This window comes from Cololabis saira, chromosome 2, assembly GCF_033807715.1.
Source record: "Cololabis saira isolate AMF1-May2022 chromosome 2, fColSai1.1, whole genome shotgun sequence".
Classification (NCBI taxonomy): Eukaryota; Metazoa; Chordata; class Actinopteri; order Beloniformes; family Belonidae; genus Cololabis; species Cololabis saira.
The window spans coordinates 49,131,855-49,148,668 of NC_084588.1; the positions used below are offsets into that span (position 1 = coordinate 49,131,855).

General features: G+C 40.0%; 1 protein-coding gene across 1 annotated transcript in view; it reads left to right on the forward strand.

The window, feature by feature from the left end:
* itfg1 (integrin alpha FG-GAP repeat containing 1) overlaps positions 1 to 16,814 on the forward strand; it is a 278,570-nt gene that overhangs the window by 97,528 nt on the left and 164,228 nt on the right. The gene's annotated exons all lie outside the window — the stretch shown is intronic.

Consider the following 16,814-nt stretch of genomic DNA (forward strand, 5'->3'; position numbering starts at 1 on the left):
AGAGTATCTGGATGTAAACGTTGACGATGGCTGCAGCTGAGGATTAATCTCTGTTTGAATCAGCGTTGGCATCGATAGTTAAAGAGTCAGACTTTTTCTTAGAAAAAGGGAAGGACGACTGCACATCATCACTTTAGAGAGGGATGTATTTGGAGAGCAAAAGTTAAATTGACTCTTCTAAACAACACATTATCTCATTGACTCGTTTCCGTCACCGTGAATAAGTCACTGAATAACCCTTTTAAAACCCGAATATTCGCAATAACCCCAATTTGCACGGCCATGTAAACACCAATAACCCCTTTGGAAAAACCCGAATTTGCTCATATTCCGGTTTTTAAAAACCCCAATATGAGCCCTGGGTTACTCCTTTTCTAACCCGAATATTCAGTCATGTAAACGCCAAACGGAATATCCCCATCAAACGGAACAGGAATTTGTTTTCTGCACATGCTCTGTTCACAAGGAATCCTGGTCTTTTGAGTCCAGGAAGTTCTTATAAACACGGAGAAACACAAGACCAGGAGGAGACTAATCACTTCATAAATGTGATGAAGGATATGAACATTTTGGCATTTGTAGACGGTAGAAAGTACCGGGATAGAAGATTTAAAAGAAGGTGAGCGAAAAGTTGCACGAAGTAGCATTTGTTTTGAATTTGGATACAAGAAGAAGAAGCGGAAATTACGCTAATTGCGTCATCACGTTCTCCGCGCGTCGCTGGTTTGATCCAGATATCCCAAATGATTAATTACCATGTAAACAGGGATAACCCTGTTTGCTCACGCATGGAAACAGATTATTCCGAATGTTTCGGTAACCGGAATATTAGCAATAACCCGAATTTTGACTGCATGTAAATGTAGTCACTGTGTAAGTTGCTCTGATTGGTCATAATCTGGTCCTGGAGACCCTTGGGGTCGTCTTTCTAGATATCCTGACGGCCCGTCTTTGGAAAGCTAGGATTCTCGTGATTCAACCAATGCAAACCATTTCAGGATATAATCATAACAGCAGATACAATTGACGCCTGTGTCACACCACAAAAAAACAAACATTTACAAAATTGACCAAACTCCCCAATGAAGCCTCATAGTACTCGTCCGATCAAAAATATTCCTACAAAAATGGTCTGGTTACATTCAGAAAGGTCTAATCAATCCAATCCAGTAAAGTATTTAGTCCAAAATACATTATTATACCGGTGAATATCCACCAACAGCCGTTGCATCATTTGAAATTAGCCACTCAATGTCCCAAATTTTCAACGTATTATTGGCTGTAACTCCGCTTTGCACGTCTTCACAACAGAGATCTTGGTCTCAAAATGGAGTCTGCACGCTGTCCGTTTGATTGACACCTCATTCGACCATACAGGAGCTCCCTGTCCCCTCCACCGACTACAATAGCCAATGAGCGCATGTATGCAAATGACGCCCATGTCCCCCTTTTGTCATGAAAAAAATTAGCCAGTTGGATCCAATCGTGCTGATGACTGGCACATTGTATAGCCAATGAAATTCTGAAAACAACAATGTGCCGCATCAGGGGGTTGGTAACAAAGCCACAACAAGGAAGTGTATGCGTAAAGTGAATTCACTTGCAGCAAATGAAACGTGCGTCCGTGTTTTGACTCTTTTATATGCAAAAAGTTTAGCTTAATGTTTCAGTAACTTTTTTTCAGCAATATTGATAGTGAATCTGGATATTGGATAGGATAGTGTCAGCTTTCATTAGAGGCCAAAATTATGAAATTATAAGGGTTCAAGAGTTATGCCCTTTTATCCTACGTAGGTACAGTATGTGACCATGGTTATCCAAGGGTCCTCTTGACGTCTCCAAATGGCCATTTTTGGAAAGGTCTAGACACAATCTTACAAAAACATGTGTAAAATAGTAATTTCTTGTGGTATTGTTGTCACATTTGAACTTGCACTAGATAAGGCTTCATACTGTGGTCTCATTGTGTTTTCCAGCTAATAAGTCACAGCTACACTCATCTGCAGACATCTAATTACAAAACAAATTTCCGGCGGAAATAACCTTCTATTTCAGTGTGTTCAAACGCTAGTATCACTTACAGTGATTCTGAAAACTGAAAAACTTTAGAGTGTTACCTTTCAAAAGAGATCAAAACCATCAATGTACTTCAAACGGTACAAGAACAGCTTTCAATTTACTTTTGGTATGCCTTAGATAGGCGTTTTATGCAAATTTTACAGGAATGGTAACAGGATATGGGTGTGATCTATCAGGCTAGCAAATCCATTTATGTTTTGTCAAAAAGTGTATTCACTCATAAATTACTGCACTTTAAGTAGTTGCTGCATTAAAGAGGCACCTTGAGAGGTCTTGCAGAGTTCCTGCCTCAGTGGGTTTCAAATGTTTTGGCAACAGGTTAAAGATGAGCAGCATCAGCCGTACTCCGAGCAGGGGTGGTGAAAATGCTTTCTGGCATCAGTTCTTGAGAGAAAAATGAGCAGGAAGAAATCCCAGTGCACCATTTAATCCCCGGTGCTACGGTATCACCGCACTATTCTTAGATACCTCGCTGTGTGAGCAAGTACTTTTGTTAAAAAGAACTACTTAAAACAGAACAAAGCACTTTTGTTCAGCTGAAGAAATCAAATTTAGTTTAATTTGAAGGAACATTTGCTTATCTTTCTGAAGCATTGTCTGTCTGCAGCAGTTTTACGAGCTGGTTAGACGCAGGCAAAGCCAGCTCAAGCTTCCATCCCAGGCTGAACATTGACTATGTCACTCAACCGAGATGAAACCAGCTCTCAGAGCTACGGTGGTCGTCATGGCAGGGGCAGGAAACGATGGTCAAGAAAGTTAAGACGGCTTTGTGAAGGTGACCTCACTTCCGATGTCTTCATGCTGCTTTAAGTTTATTTATTGATATGTTTTTGTAATTACATTTGGGTATTTTTATTTTTCTGTTTTATCCCGTTTGACTGAGTGCAAAGCGCTATCTTCAACCCATTAACAGCAAAGACCTGGAGGACGCCTTACATCAGAGCTGTTACTGATCAGGAACTTGTCCTTAATGTCAGGTGTGTTTCCAGAGCAGAGGTGTCAAAAGTATTCACATTCATTACTCAGGTAGAAGTATAGATACTAGAGTTTAAAAATACTCCTGTAGAAGTTGAAGTATCAACTCAAGTTTTTTACTCAAGTAAAAGTATAAAAGTACTGGTTTCAAAACTACTTAAAGTATAAAAGTAAAAGTAATGTAAGGGGGAAAAAAGCCATTAAGGACAAAAGCCATTGAAAATGAATGCATCTTAGTATAATGCAAATATATTAAAGAACCATATATGTGTACTATTGAGCATTAACATGTGTTTCAGAGAGCAGGAGATATGATGACCTATAAGTATTGTAATGGTGCAAAAAGTCAAACTTCAGAGGCATGTTATCATTTATCCTAACCTTTATTGGAATGTACATCCAAGTTTAGTTGCAGGAATCTGAGGGAACGGATGTAAGAACAAAACTGGACAAGAACATCTGAAACAACCACAACCAAATTCACTCTATCCGGATGGAGCAATTTAACTGGATAGTTTTTTTTTTTTAAAGGCTGAAATGAAATAGAGTAAAGAGGCTGTTTTTAAAATGTAAGGAGTTAAAAGTACAGATAATTGCATGAAAATGTAAGGAGTAAAAGTAAAAAGTCGTCTGAAAAATAATTACTCCAGTGAAGTATAGATAATCAAAATTTCTACTTAAGTAAGGTAACAAAGTATTTGTACTTCGTTACTTGACACCTCTGTTCCAGAGACACTAAAAACTGGAAACCTCTGCTGAAAAAGGACAATCTTGACACAAATGAACAACTACATGATCTCAAATCTAATAAGATCATTGAAAAAGCTGTTTTTCAGCAGCTAAATAACTTTTTAACAGTCAGGTTTTAGACGCTCTGTCTGAATACAGACGTGGAAACAAGTCGGTCTGAGTTTTACTGGATCTCAGCATTTGATGCAGTTGACCACAATATTTTACTGAAACCAACTAGAGAACTGGGCGGGTCTCTCTGGACTTGTACTAAACTGGTTCAAGACATGCTTAGAGAACAGGAAGTACTTTAACTTTACATCTGAGCAGAATCACATGTGGAGTTCCCCAAGGTTCCATCACGGGACCTCTTCTGTTTAACACATACATGCTCCCACTGGCACAGATTATAAAGAACAACATTATAAACTACCACAGCTATGCAGATGACACACAGGTATTACAGTGTCACCAGGAGACCGAGGCCTGTACAGGCTCTTGGTAAATACATTGAGGAGATTAATGACTAGTTGTGCCACAACTCTCTCCAGTTAAACAAAAACAAAACTCACCACAGAGCTTCAATCTAAACACCTAAAAATCACCAACCAGGCCAAAAACCGGCTGTAGTAACGGACTCAGACCTACATTTATAACAAAGTCAGCCTAATACCGCCATAAGAATATATCAAGGTTAAAAGATCTGATGTTTCAACAGGACCTGGAGACATTAGTCCAGCTTCATCTTTAGTAGCTTGATTATTGTAACAGTCCACCTTAAAAGATCAGTAAGATGACTACAGCTCATTCAGAACTCTGGTGGTCCAGTCCTCACTGAGACCAACAAACTGGACCACATCAGTCCACATCAGTCCAGCTCTGAGGTCTTTACACCAGCAGAGTACAGACTTTAAAGTTCTGATGCTGGTCTATAAAGCTCTGAATGGTCCAGGACCAGAACACATCAGGGACCTCCTGACCCAGTATGAACCTTCCAGACCCCTCAGCTCATCCGGATCTAGTTTTTAAATCAGTTCCCAGAGTCAGAACCAGACATGGAGAAGCTGCGTTCAGCTTCTATGCTCCACAGGTCCGGAATAAACTCCCAAAAAGCCTCAGATCAGCTGAAACACTCAGTTTGTTTAACTCCAGGTTGAAGACTCACCTGTTCTCAGCTGCATTTGAGTAAAGCTCTAAATCTGCACTGGTACTTTTCAAAACTTAATAATATTTTAACTACTGATTTTGTCATATTTCCATCTATTGTTCTCATCAAATCAAAGTTTATTTAGAAGGGACAATGCAAATTAATGAACACTACATTAAGCAGTGTAAATACACCAGATTTTAGCAGAAATGCTAGTTTCCACCCGCAGTCCCCACAGAAAACACAACTATTCAGTCAAACAATACAATCAAACAAGGGAACAAACATAAAACATACATAGTAGCAAAAATAGATTTAGCAGCATTTAAAAGCAGCATGGATTGTATCTAAAGTGACTTGAGTTTAAAGTGACTTGAGGGGTTTAAAATATGGCATATTCGATAGGGTTGGTTTTGATTTCTGTTTTTTTACCATTCTGTTATTGCCTAAAAAATACAAATAAAAAGATTTATAAAAAAAAAAAAAAAAACTCTACGAAGAAAAAACATCCTCTATTTGAATTCTATAGTTTTATGTATCAGAAAATTGAAATAAAATCTTCTGGCTCTTACATGATATATCGTACCAGATCATTATTTAATATGGTATAAAACTAACCCAGAAGTACTGTGTGGAAAACCAAGCTTGAGTTTGAGGTTTGGACTTTTGCAACACTTAAGATTCTTTTCTATTTAATTATCACTTTTAGCAAAAGCTGGTGTTTTTGGGATCATTATCAAAATAAATGACCAAATGTCATCCTGTTTCAGCTGTCAGCTGGACATTTGAGTCTCATACTCATATAGAAGAGTTCATAATCAACTCAAGGACTCAAAACAAGTCTATTCTCTGCCGTGCTCAACAGTTAGAAGTTGCTGTCTGCCCTGAAATGTCTGTACGTAGGTATAGTCTGCCTAAAAGACAAAAAATGTTTCAGAAATGTTGTTTGTTCAGATGCAACTTTGGATACCTAAGCTGTGCTGTTTTGTTCCTGTTTACGAGACGAAACCTTCAAAATGAAGCTCACTTGTTCAGTCTTTTTTCACAAAAAAAAAAAAAGTGACTTGAGCAAAAAATGCACATTACAATAATGAAATACCAGAAATGGTAATATTATAGTACTGAGAGTATCCAAGTTGTGTCACATACAAAGTTAGTCTTGCATTGCACATTGCCCTAGTACGTACGACTTAAAACAGATAATTAACATTAAGACAAACTACAGAAGTTTAAGCCTGGTTGTGATAACAGTGTTGTTCCTCCAATAGCCAGGATTTAAAATGTTTGGTGAAAGAGGTCAGAGTGGGGAGTTCACGTATCGTGCTTGGTGTTGCATTCCAGGTGTGAGAGGCACAAACCGGAAAAATGGCTTGACTAAAAGCACTCATTCCTTTCTTTTTTCTTTAAATTTTAAATCATGCTCTTTGTGTATGTTTTAATGTCTCTGTAAAGCACTTTGAATCACCTTGTTGTTGGATTGTGATACAGAAACAAACCCGACTCCCTGCTACTGCTGCCAGTTCAGCGTGAGGCTGAGCCAGACTCTCTCCTGCCAGTCAGCTGGTGTTTCTGGTCAGAGGTGACATTGACGGCAGGAAGCAGAGCTCCCACCTCTCACAGCTGACGGAGAGACATATGCTCTCGCTGCATCACTGCCTCTGACTCGGACCGTCTTCCTCCAGCCATAAAATATAACAGTTTTTATGCCACATGATACAATACTATTTGTATCCTGGTATGTTTAATGCATCTCAGTAAAGAGTTATAAATATGCATCGTCCTGGTAGAACATAAACCACATTGACCTGTAATATTTTATTACACGTCAATGTCTGATGCTGGCAGCAGAAAAGCTACCACATCTGCAGCTGCACCTCATACTAGACTTGTAGTCAAGACCACCTGAACCGAGAACAGGACCAAGACCAGAGAGCATCAAGACCAAGACCAGGACCGCGACACAATAACACAGAGAAGTGGATGATGATGTTGAACTCACTATAGATGTTTCCATCCATCAGCTGAGATCAGATATGTGTGGCGACTGCACTACCGCTATTTCTACACTATTGGAGGATTGACTCCAGCGCTTTTAAGGATTGACACGACTACTAACTAGTCCCAAAGTCCTCTAGCAGAATAACCAGCTCCAACACCCCCCTCCACCTCAGAAAAGTAGTGAAGAGTAAATGCTACCAATTTAAAATGGACTGAATTTGGAGATGAAACCTGAATTTTAAATCTTAAAGATTGAAATTACATTATTTACCATTATAGTAATCAGATTACAACGTATATCACTGAAATGCACCTGATGCTTGATCAATCACAACGATATGCAAATATTATTCATATATTTATTCAAACAAAGTCGTTATAAACACAAAACTGTAATTAAATACAGACACATGCAGATGCACCAAAACATTAAATTAGAGGCAAAATACAAATAGTTTAAAAAACTGTACATTAACAAGAGGAAGAATCACCAGATTCTGTCACCTTGGTGTCCAACGGCATCTCAATGATTGAGTCTGAGACCTGGAGAGACCGAGACAAGACCTGAGACAAGACTAGAAAAAAGTGGTGACCTACAAGTCAACCTCGTACATCAGAAAATGTTTTATTTTTCTTTCTTTTCTTCAGTTTTCTCAGGCTTGTATGTAAAATCTCCTTCCAGAGATTGTCTGGGTAATTGTGCATCAGCAGTGACTCTTCCCATAGTGGTGAAGAGGGAGCTCTCGGTTTACCAGTCAACCTTCGGTCCTGAGCTGTGGGAAGCCGCCCGTTCTCCTCCCTGGTGAGATATAAGAGCCTCCATCCAGGAAGGAAAGACCTTGGGAAAGACCCAGGACACGCTGGAGTTTCTCTCTCTGGCCTCAGAACAACCTGGACTCCCCCCAGACGAGCTGGCCGAGGGAAGTCTGGGCTTCCCCACGCAGGCAGCTGCCCCCACGGGTGACCCCCGGTGAGAGGTAGAGGATGGAGGGATGGAGGGAGGGATGGAGGGATGCCACTGCCACATTAGATCAAAAGCTTTGTCTTATTCATTTATCCTTTAACACGTCGTCCAAGGCTTTAAGCCCAAAATACCCAATTTAATTTTTGATTCATTCATGTCTTTGTTCTTGGCTGAGCAGTGTTAGCCCTACACTACCAGAGAAAGGGCTTGCAGAGGTAGTTAGAAAGGTCCAGGTGTGGATGAGATCTACCCCGATATTCTCCAGCCTGTTTGTTGTGGGTCTGTCTCCATCATCGCATGTTCAAATACAGTTTTATGTTTTATTTTTCATCAGTCGTCCACATTCTTTCTTAGACACAACGCTTTCTCCTGGCAACCCTTCAAAACAAACCGTACTTGTTCAATCATCTTCAAATTGTGCTGTCTTGGGATTTTCCTGCCTTCTAAAGGTTCAAAATGGCAATAATAACTGTCAGAGGAAGAAGTAAATTGTGGAAGGCAAGTTGGGAAAATGAAAACTACTGCTAAGTGTTTTTTTATAGTGTTTTTTTCTGCTACTGGATGCTCTAAATTTCCTTGGGGATCTATCTACTAATGATCATCATTTTATTTTTTAATGCACTTTTCATTGAAATAAATCTCAAAGTGCCACAGAAGGAAAAGTCAACAGGCTGAATATTAGTGAGCCTGGGTGTTTTGAATTTGGAGCCATGATGCTCAGCTCTTACTGAGGGACCATTGAGTGATGTTGCAATAGAGGGTTTGCATTGACGTCACTTTTCCACTGGACCAACCCCCTTACTGCACTGAGTGGCAAAACATCAGTAAAAACAGCTGCAACTAGTGGAGAAGACGAGATAACAGCAGATTATCAGCTTAAATTAGCGTCAGTTGGACTTGACAGTGACCCGTACAGTTACCCCAAGAACCAGTGGTCCATGGACATTAATATTTGGTACAGTTACCAAGAACCAGTGGTCCATGAACATTAATATTTGGCCACGAGTCCAGTTTCCTGATATTTATATCTACTTAATTTCTACGCCGGGGAAATACACGAAGCAAAGCTTGAAGGCTTACAAAAGTCTTGACGCTTGGTCCGACTTCAAGGCAGGATTTGTTCGTGAAATTAAAGTGATGAGGACACCGAACTTTATGACTTGACCGTTTAACGTTAGCTACCCAAAAATCCAACATTACCTGATACAAAATGGGAACCGCAAATCCACGTTTCGGTGCCTGGAATCCAGTTATTTCTGTGAATTGCAGCGATCCATTTGTCTCTCTTAAGCTTATTTTTCGGCAGTCTGTAAAACAATAACTCCGATTTCTTGCTAAATGTATGAGTACAGTCGATCGCAGAACAGCTCTTTCCCCTTTTAGATGTTTTCCAGTTGCTTAAACTGAAAGTCTTTCTGCCACTCAGTCTTTCTGAAACCCGCTGTGAAGTGGCATCTGTGACGTCATGCACATTCCCTCTATAGGATTTAAGGATCTAACTCATTGGCAGGGGGGTAAGAAGCTTGGCTGTGATTTTTTTAAGACCATTTCTTGACGGTACACAGAAGTATTCGAGGATGCAGACCCTTCCACTCGCAGTCATACTACTGGTGACACTGGAAAACATGTTGATCTCAGTTGCGTGCACTTTTCTATGTTCCATTTCAGGGATCATGTACATGAGGACAGTAGTGGAGGGAAAAATGTCTGGGAAGAAAAAGGAATAATAAAAATGACGGATGTACAAGGGGCTTCGGTCAACGTTAGACGTCTGGAGCTGAAGTGAGAGTTCAAGATGTGACGACGTCCCCTCAATGGTGTTGGTTGTTAATACGCCTCTCAATTCCTGGCAGTTTCAATGCAAACATCTTCTGAATGTAAACATGGATATCTCAGTCAAGAAGGGCTGACTTGAATAGGGCAGGTATTGATAGTCAGATCATTAGGTCTCAGTCAGTTTGTTTGTTTGTTGTTGCTGGGGTTTCTTGGGGGGGTTGTCTGTAGTTTTTCAAACAGAGCAAGAACCCATGATGTAGTTTTTTTTCCCTGTTTGGAACCTGACATGCTAATGAATTCACAGGTGATTTATTTCTTCTACTCTGCAGTCCTCTGGTCCTCTCAAAGGTCTGCTATGACATTCTCCCCCAGGGCAGACCGAGGCCTTTGCTGGATGGCAGCCTTATCAGCAGACCGCTGCGCGAGCTGGGCCCCGAGGCAATCAATGTACTGTCTGTTGCTTCTTTTCTAACACTGATTAGAGGAGGAGAGAGGAAGAGCACAGAGAATACCAACTGCGTCGAGTCAATACTCCTGAAAATGCAGACGCACAGCGGTGCAGGTTACAGGGATTCATGCTGGTTCAGGTGGAGATGGCAACTAAAGATCCCTGAACTAGGCATAAAATATGTACATTTATGTATTTGATAGTGATAACAAAAGAAATACTACTAGTCCTTTCATAGTAGTAATTAATTCAGCAGTTCAATAGGATTCATGTGGCGCTTTAGTTTACACAGTCTACCTGGACCTGAAACATACTTTACATTACTTAATAACGCTGAAATGTGATGATCATTTTGAAAACATATGTCGGAACAAAAGCAGAGAATAAAAGACTAAATGGTGGTAGATTAGAAAGATGAAACCAGAGACCACGATAGCATACGAGTGAGTACCGTATTTTCCGGACTATAAGTTGCACCAGCCATAAAATGCATAATAAAGAAGGAAAAAACATATATAAGTCGCACTGGAGTATAAGTCGCATTTTTGGAGGAAATTTATTTTATAAAGTCCAACACCAAGAACAGACATGTCATCTTGAAAGGTAATTTAAAATAAAAATAGAATAGAGGCAACAACAGGCTGAATAATTGTACAGTTTGCTTACGTTACACGACCCAACTGAGAACGTGCCTGGTATGTTAACATAACATATTAAGAGTTATTCAGAGAACTATAGCATAAATAACAGGCTAAGAGGTTTACCAAACCATCCGTGTCACTCCAAATAACTGAAATCCAATGAAATCTTCATCCTCTGTGTCATTTTTAAACAACTCCGTTAACTCCGGAGGTAGAAGATGCGGCGCTTCCTAGAGCGCCCTCTTGTTGTTTAGTGTGAAAATAACATGTGAAATGATAAACCGGTAATAATGTGTTAATAATTTAAAAACAATCTTATATGTTGATAAAAAGTAAGTTGCTGTATGTACAAAAATGGCTTACGGAAGAGTATTAGGGCCATGCAAGAGAAAAAATATTTGAGAGGGGAAGATTTTTTTTATTGTGCACTTCGAGAAAAAATTTGAAATGTCGAGATTAATGTTGAAATACAATTTCAAGAATAAAGTCGAAATTTCGAGAATGAAGTTGAAATACATTTCGACTTTTTTCTCAAAATTGTACTTCAACATTAATCTCGACATTTCGACTTTTTTCTCGACATTTCAAATTTTTTCTAATAATGAAAAAAAAATCCTCCTCCTCTAAAATATTTTTTTTTTTTCTCCTACCTGGCCCTAATACTCTTTCGTGTTTCACACATAAGTCGCTCCAGAGTATAAGTCTTACCCCCGGCCAAACTATGAAAAAAAACTTATAGTCCAGAAAATACAGTAATTAGATTCCTTTTTTACTTATTGTTTTTCTCCCCGTCAACAGGTATAAAGTAATTTGGTTTCTCCTGAGTTTCATTGATCTCGTACAGTAAATGTGAGGTGAAGCCGGAGCAATTAGATGAGGCCCGACAGGTATATGAAAGGTCTCTGGCGTGGTGAGGTTATTATTATGATCCTTTTTAGTGGTATTATTATTGAGAAGCTGCAGTAAAGGGCCGACCTGGGAGGAGGTCCGTACATAAATCACAAGGCCGTTTCCCTTGTCGTGGCTGCAAAGGTTTTGGCATTTAATCACTAAATACTGCAGCTGAATAAGGTCAAGTGTCTGTCTGTATGGATTAATCAGGTGCTCGCTGGTCCCCCAACTCAAGCACGGCGCGTATATGTCTAAGTAACTCGCTGCTGGCTTTGGCTGGTTCAAATGTCAGCATATAAACATGGAGTTGAGTGCCAGCGTGACTGAGTGTTTGTGTGTGTTTGAGTATTTCTGAAGATACGTGTGAATGTTTTGGTGGAGACATCCAAACGACCTCGTTAATGGAGATGAAGACAATGATGGGATTTGTGCTCGTGAGGTGATCAGCTTTCCTTTAATGATAGGAAGAGAAAGGATCCCGCATACAAATGGCTTTTTATCCGACACTGGAAAAACACCCATAATGCTTCCACATTCACACGTACACGCGGAAAAAACACATAAAAATCACGACCAGAAACAAACCTAGATCCTGATCAAGGCGGGAAGAGGAAAAAAATGAACTCCCTGCCTCTCCTGATGATTAAAGTGTAAAACGACAGCAGGCTCTCAGACTCCCATTGATTCAACGTAGCAGAGAAGCTCCCGCTTCATTAGGCCAAGAAATTAAAATGTAGATGGCCCGCGGCGTGAGAGGGTGGTGGGGGGGTTTACGGGGGGATGTAAAGAGCTACGGTGACAATGTCAACAGAGGTGTCGAGCTCAGACGGAATAAAGCCAAATCAATAAGGACAAGTCAAACACAACATAAAGAATAACGTGTAGAAGCTCAGTGTAAAGACGTCATGTGACACCAGTTATGGTAGGAATTGAAGCCAGTTTTGCTGTCGGCAGGAAACCGTGGTGTTAGTAATGTGACTACATGTACACGTGCAAGAGTAAATACCCACATTTCAGTTTTTTTGTGTGTAAAAAATATCTGATAATAATTTATCTCAGTATTAGAAAAAAAACAGCCTTAAAGAGCAACAACACGACGTTTGTCGCTCTTCCATTATTCATATAAAGGCACAGAGGCCAAAAAGAAAACACTAAGTCCCCTCTTATGTGTAAAAACACAACACACTCAGGAAAAGGCATAAACAATGGTCTCAGAGAAACAGCTTTTACTAAACATTCATCTGGAATTGTTTAAAGGAGCTTGAGGCTTGATTGAGGCAGGATTTATGAAAAAAATTCGTATACATTTTAAGTTTTCTAGTAATAATGTCAGATGAAGCGTTCCAAACCCAAAAGAATGTTTCCTCTAGTGTATCTCTCCTTTGCCTTGAACAGGCTGTGTGCTGCAAAATGTGCTGCAATTCTGGGCCCGAATTTCCCGCGCTGTCCTGCGGATGTGACGTCACATGACGCTGCATGTGCGTTCTCCCTGTTCTCCCGTGCCGGCTTCACTGTTGGCTGCAGTACCCCCAATGGCCGTCGTGGCGAAGGGTGGCGCTAGAGAGTCTCATTTCTTAAAAGGAGCCTCATGCTCCTTTAAAAATACAGTAATTCCTGTTTTTTCGCGGGGGTTACGTTCCAAAAAGGACCTGTAATAAGTGAAATCCACGAAGTAGGAACCTTTATTTTTTTTTTTACAATTATAATACAGTACAAGGCTTCAGATTGCGGAGATCAGCCCCGCCGTGATCCGATTAATTACATTTGATTGGGAGAAAATGAAAAAGGATTATGAAAAACAATACAGTAAGTACAGTAGGACAAATTGGCGCATATTTCACTGCTCTGATGCCGCTGCATCCTGATTCGCTCCATAGTGTCTTTTTCTCCTAAAGCCCGCGGTGCAGGTGTGTTTTTTCGAGAGAAGAACATAGTTATGGGCAGTTGTTTTCGCTCTTTTTTTCTTCTGGGCAAAAAGATTCTTGTAGACCGACATGCCTCAGGCTCATATCCCCCTTCCTCAATGATCACTTTAAATGGATTGTTCACGAACGCTTCTGCTCCCGCAGTATTCGCAGAGGCGATCTCTCCGTGCAGAGAAACATTTTTAAGTCCAAAGCGTTTCTTAAATTTTTCACACCAGCATGAAATGCGCTCGGTACTGTGTGATCAGAACTCGATGATGGCCCGGTATCTGCATCTTCCTCCTCCTCCTCCTCTTCCCTGTCAGGCCTGTCATCTCTGTCAGCACAGGTTTGATACAGTGTTCTAGCTTTTGTCCAGATAACGTTTGTATCCAGCGTAATGTTTTATTTTTCTGCAGTCATTAATCCACAAGCTAATGCAGACTCCATTCTTACCATGGTCTTGTTGCCGACAGTTGCAACCCTTTTTTCTTTCTTATTAAACGTTATTGCTGCTGTCCTCATGTTATTTTCCTCCTTCTTTATATAACAAACGGAATATTCGTTAATTCTGTAAAGGCGACCTACAGCCGCATAGCGTTTACCTTCCTTTAGAATGTCCAGAAGTTTAACTCTTTCTGCAACAGTAAGCGTCTTCCTCTGCCTTTTGGGCCCGATCGCAAGCGCCTCTGTCGGTGCTGAACGTTTTGTCGCCATCATGGGTTTTGGAGAAGATTGGCAAATTTAAATTTGGCACGGTGTTTTGTTTATCCAATCAGAATGCCGAACAGATGCACAATCCAAATCTGTGAAGCAGCGAGACCGCGGAAGGTGAACCGCGAAATAGCGAGGGATTACCGTACACGTATTTCAGACCAATTTGGAGTTCAGTGTTTTGATTTAGAAAGATTATTCACATTTTTAACCAGGTTAAACCCACAAATTTACCCCCAAAGTCAGACGGGTGGGAAAGTAGGACCTGGTGGGTCCGTGTCGAGGCTCACTTGGGAAAACATGAGATACATGAGCATTATTAGCAGCACCCAGTCCCCGTCTCCCAGTCGCTGGAGCAGAGCACGGTGGCATTCATCAAAAGTAAAGTTGCTTTCGTCAACGAAACTTATGACTAAATATCGTTGTCAACGGAGGAAAACGAGACGAGATGAAACGAAAATGCTGGTCATGTGACGATAACGATAATTAAATATATAATGCAATATCGTAGAGGACTAAAAAACAGACTAAAATGTAGATTACAAAATAAAAACTCTCCCCCCATCTTTGATACACTTTCCTACATAGACGTGGAAAAGAAAACCCAATGTGTCGTGGAAAAAGAAAAAGATGGGGACAAATGCGGAAAAATAAATATGTTGTAAACTCAAATTAGAGTCTTCTGTATCTGGAATGACTGTATTCTTGAGTCTATAAGGTAACAATAATATAATAATAATAAGATAACCTTGTTTGAATTGTAAAATGGGTTTGGATAAATACAATCTTTGACTAAAACTAGACTAAAATGGACAATTCTACTAACTGTCTGACTAAAATAAGACTAAAATGCTCAGACTTTTAGTCGACTGAGACTTGACACGGCTAAAAGGAGAATGAACGTGACTAAAACTACTAAAAACTAAAAAGATAGCTTGACCCAAAGACTAGATTAGAAACTAAAATTGAAACAGGCTGACAATAAACAACACTATTTTTGACAAAAGATAAATGGATGTTAGCCTGATAGATCACACCCATATGTAGAAAGACGACCCATAGAGCCTCCAGGACCAGATTATGACCAATCAGAGCAACATATGTGTCGAAATGTGTCGTGTAGAACAGTGGTTCCCAACCTTTTTTCCTTGGAGCCCCCCCTACTTAATTATGTTTTTTTGATACATTTCTCTTTGGTTTACTCTGTATACATATGACTTTGTTTTTCTCCAATGTCACCAATGTATAAAATACGCACAAAAGGACATAAAAAAATTTCAGAAAAATGTCTCTTTTAATATGAGACCAACATTTTTAACATTTTTCCTTTAACAACCTGTCGGAGTAGATTAAATCTTGAGTAATGATATAATAATAAGGAATAAAATAATTTCCTGTGTTTGTCACCAGTGTATAAAAAAGACAAAAAGTATTCAAGACATTCATAAATTATTCCTAACAATGTCTTATGAATGACTCATTCGCAAATATAATTTTTACAACTGCATAATTTCAAAGCAGACAAAGTTTTGCGCCCCCCCAGAGAGGCCCGGACCCCAGGTTGGGAACCACTGGTGTAGAAGAGTCAATTTAACTTTTGCTGCCTGGTGGCAACATGGCAAATACATCATCCCTGTAAAGTGATAATGTGAGTGCAGTCTCTGTGTATGATAGCTCAACCCAAAGACTAAAATAAAACTAAAATGAAAGAGGCTGACAAAAACAACACTAATCAAAAGTGATGTTTATGAAGTGTTCAAAGTACCAGTTTAATGCTACTCACGATGTCTTTTAACGTGAGAACCTGCTGCCAAATTCACCTGGGACGTCCTGTCAGCGGCCGGTCGCAGGAAGATGTCGATTGGCAGAAACTGAGGTGACTTGGACTTGGAACAAGTTCCTGAGCTAATGCTTTCATTGAGTGTTTCTTCCTCTTCCTTCCTGAAGTAGCCAGAGCGGACTTGTGTTGTGATTTACTGCTCCCACAATTCAATTCACAGCCTGATACGGTATCTCATGTGTTTATAGGGCGACTTGTTGAAGCTTTGAGCTCGAGCTCCTCCTGTAATCTAAAGCTCATTGGCAGTAATGTGCTTTGCCTCCTATTTCCTCAGTAAATACGTGTAGTAAAGTAATGGTGAGGTATGGTGGGAGTGTCGGCTTGTAATCAGGCTAGTGGAGACGAGCTCAAGGACAATAAAAGGATGTTTTTTTTGTTTGTTTGGTGAGCAATTTAGTTTTTTTTATCTTTTATTTTTAAAGCTTACTGTTAAAAGTTACAATTTATCAGCCCCAATTGGAAAGCGGATGCTTTTGGGTACATTTCATTATGCAAATGCGTCTCCCTTCATCAAGGCCCGGCGTCTCGGCTCCCCTAAGAGAGGGGGGTATTTGAAAATCTGCAAAAGGAGACGTGATTATAGATGAGCAGCAGATGCCAGTTCGTGCAAAGCTACATTTAAATTTGAGCTATTTCGGGAGGCGCAGGATTTGGCCTGCAACAAAAGATTTCCACATGCGATACATCAGTGTGTCTTTGTTCTGATCT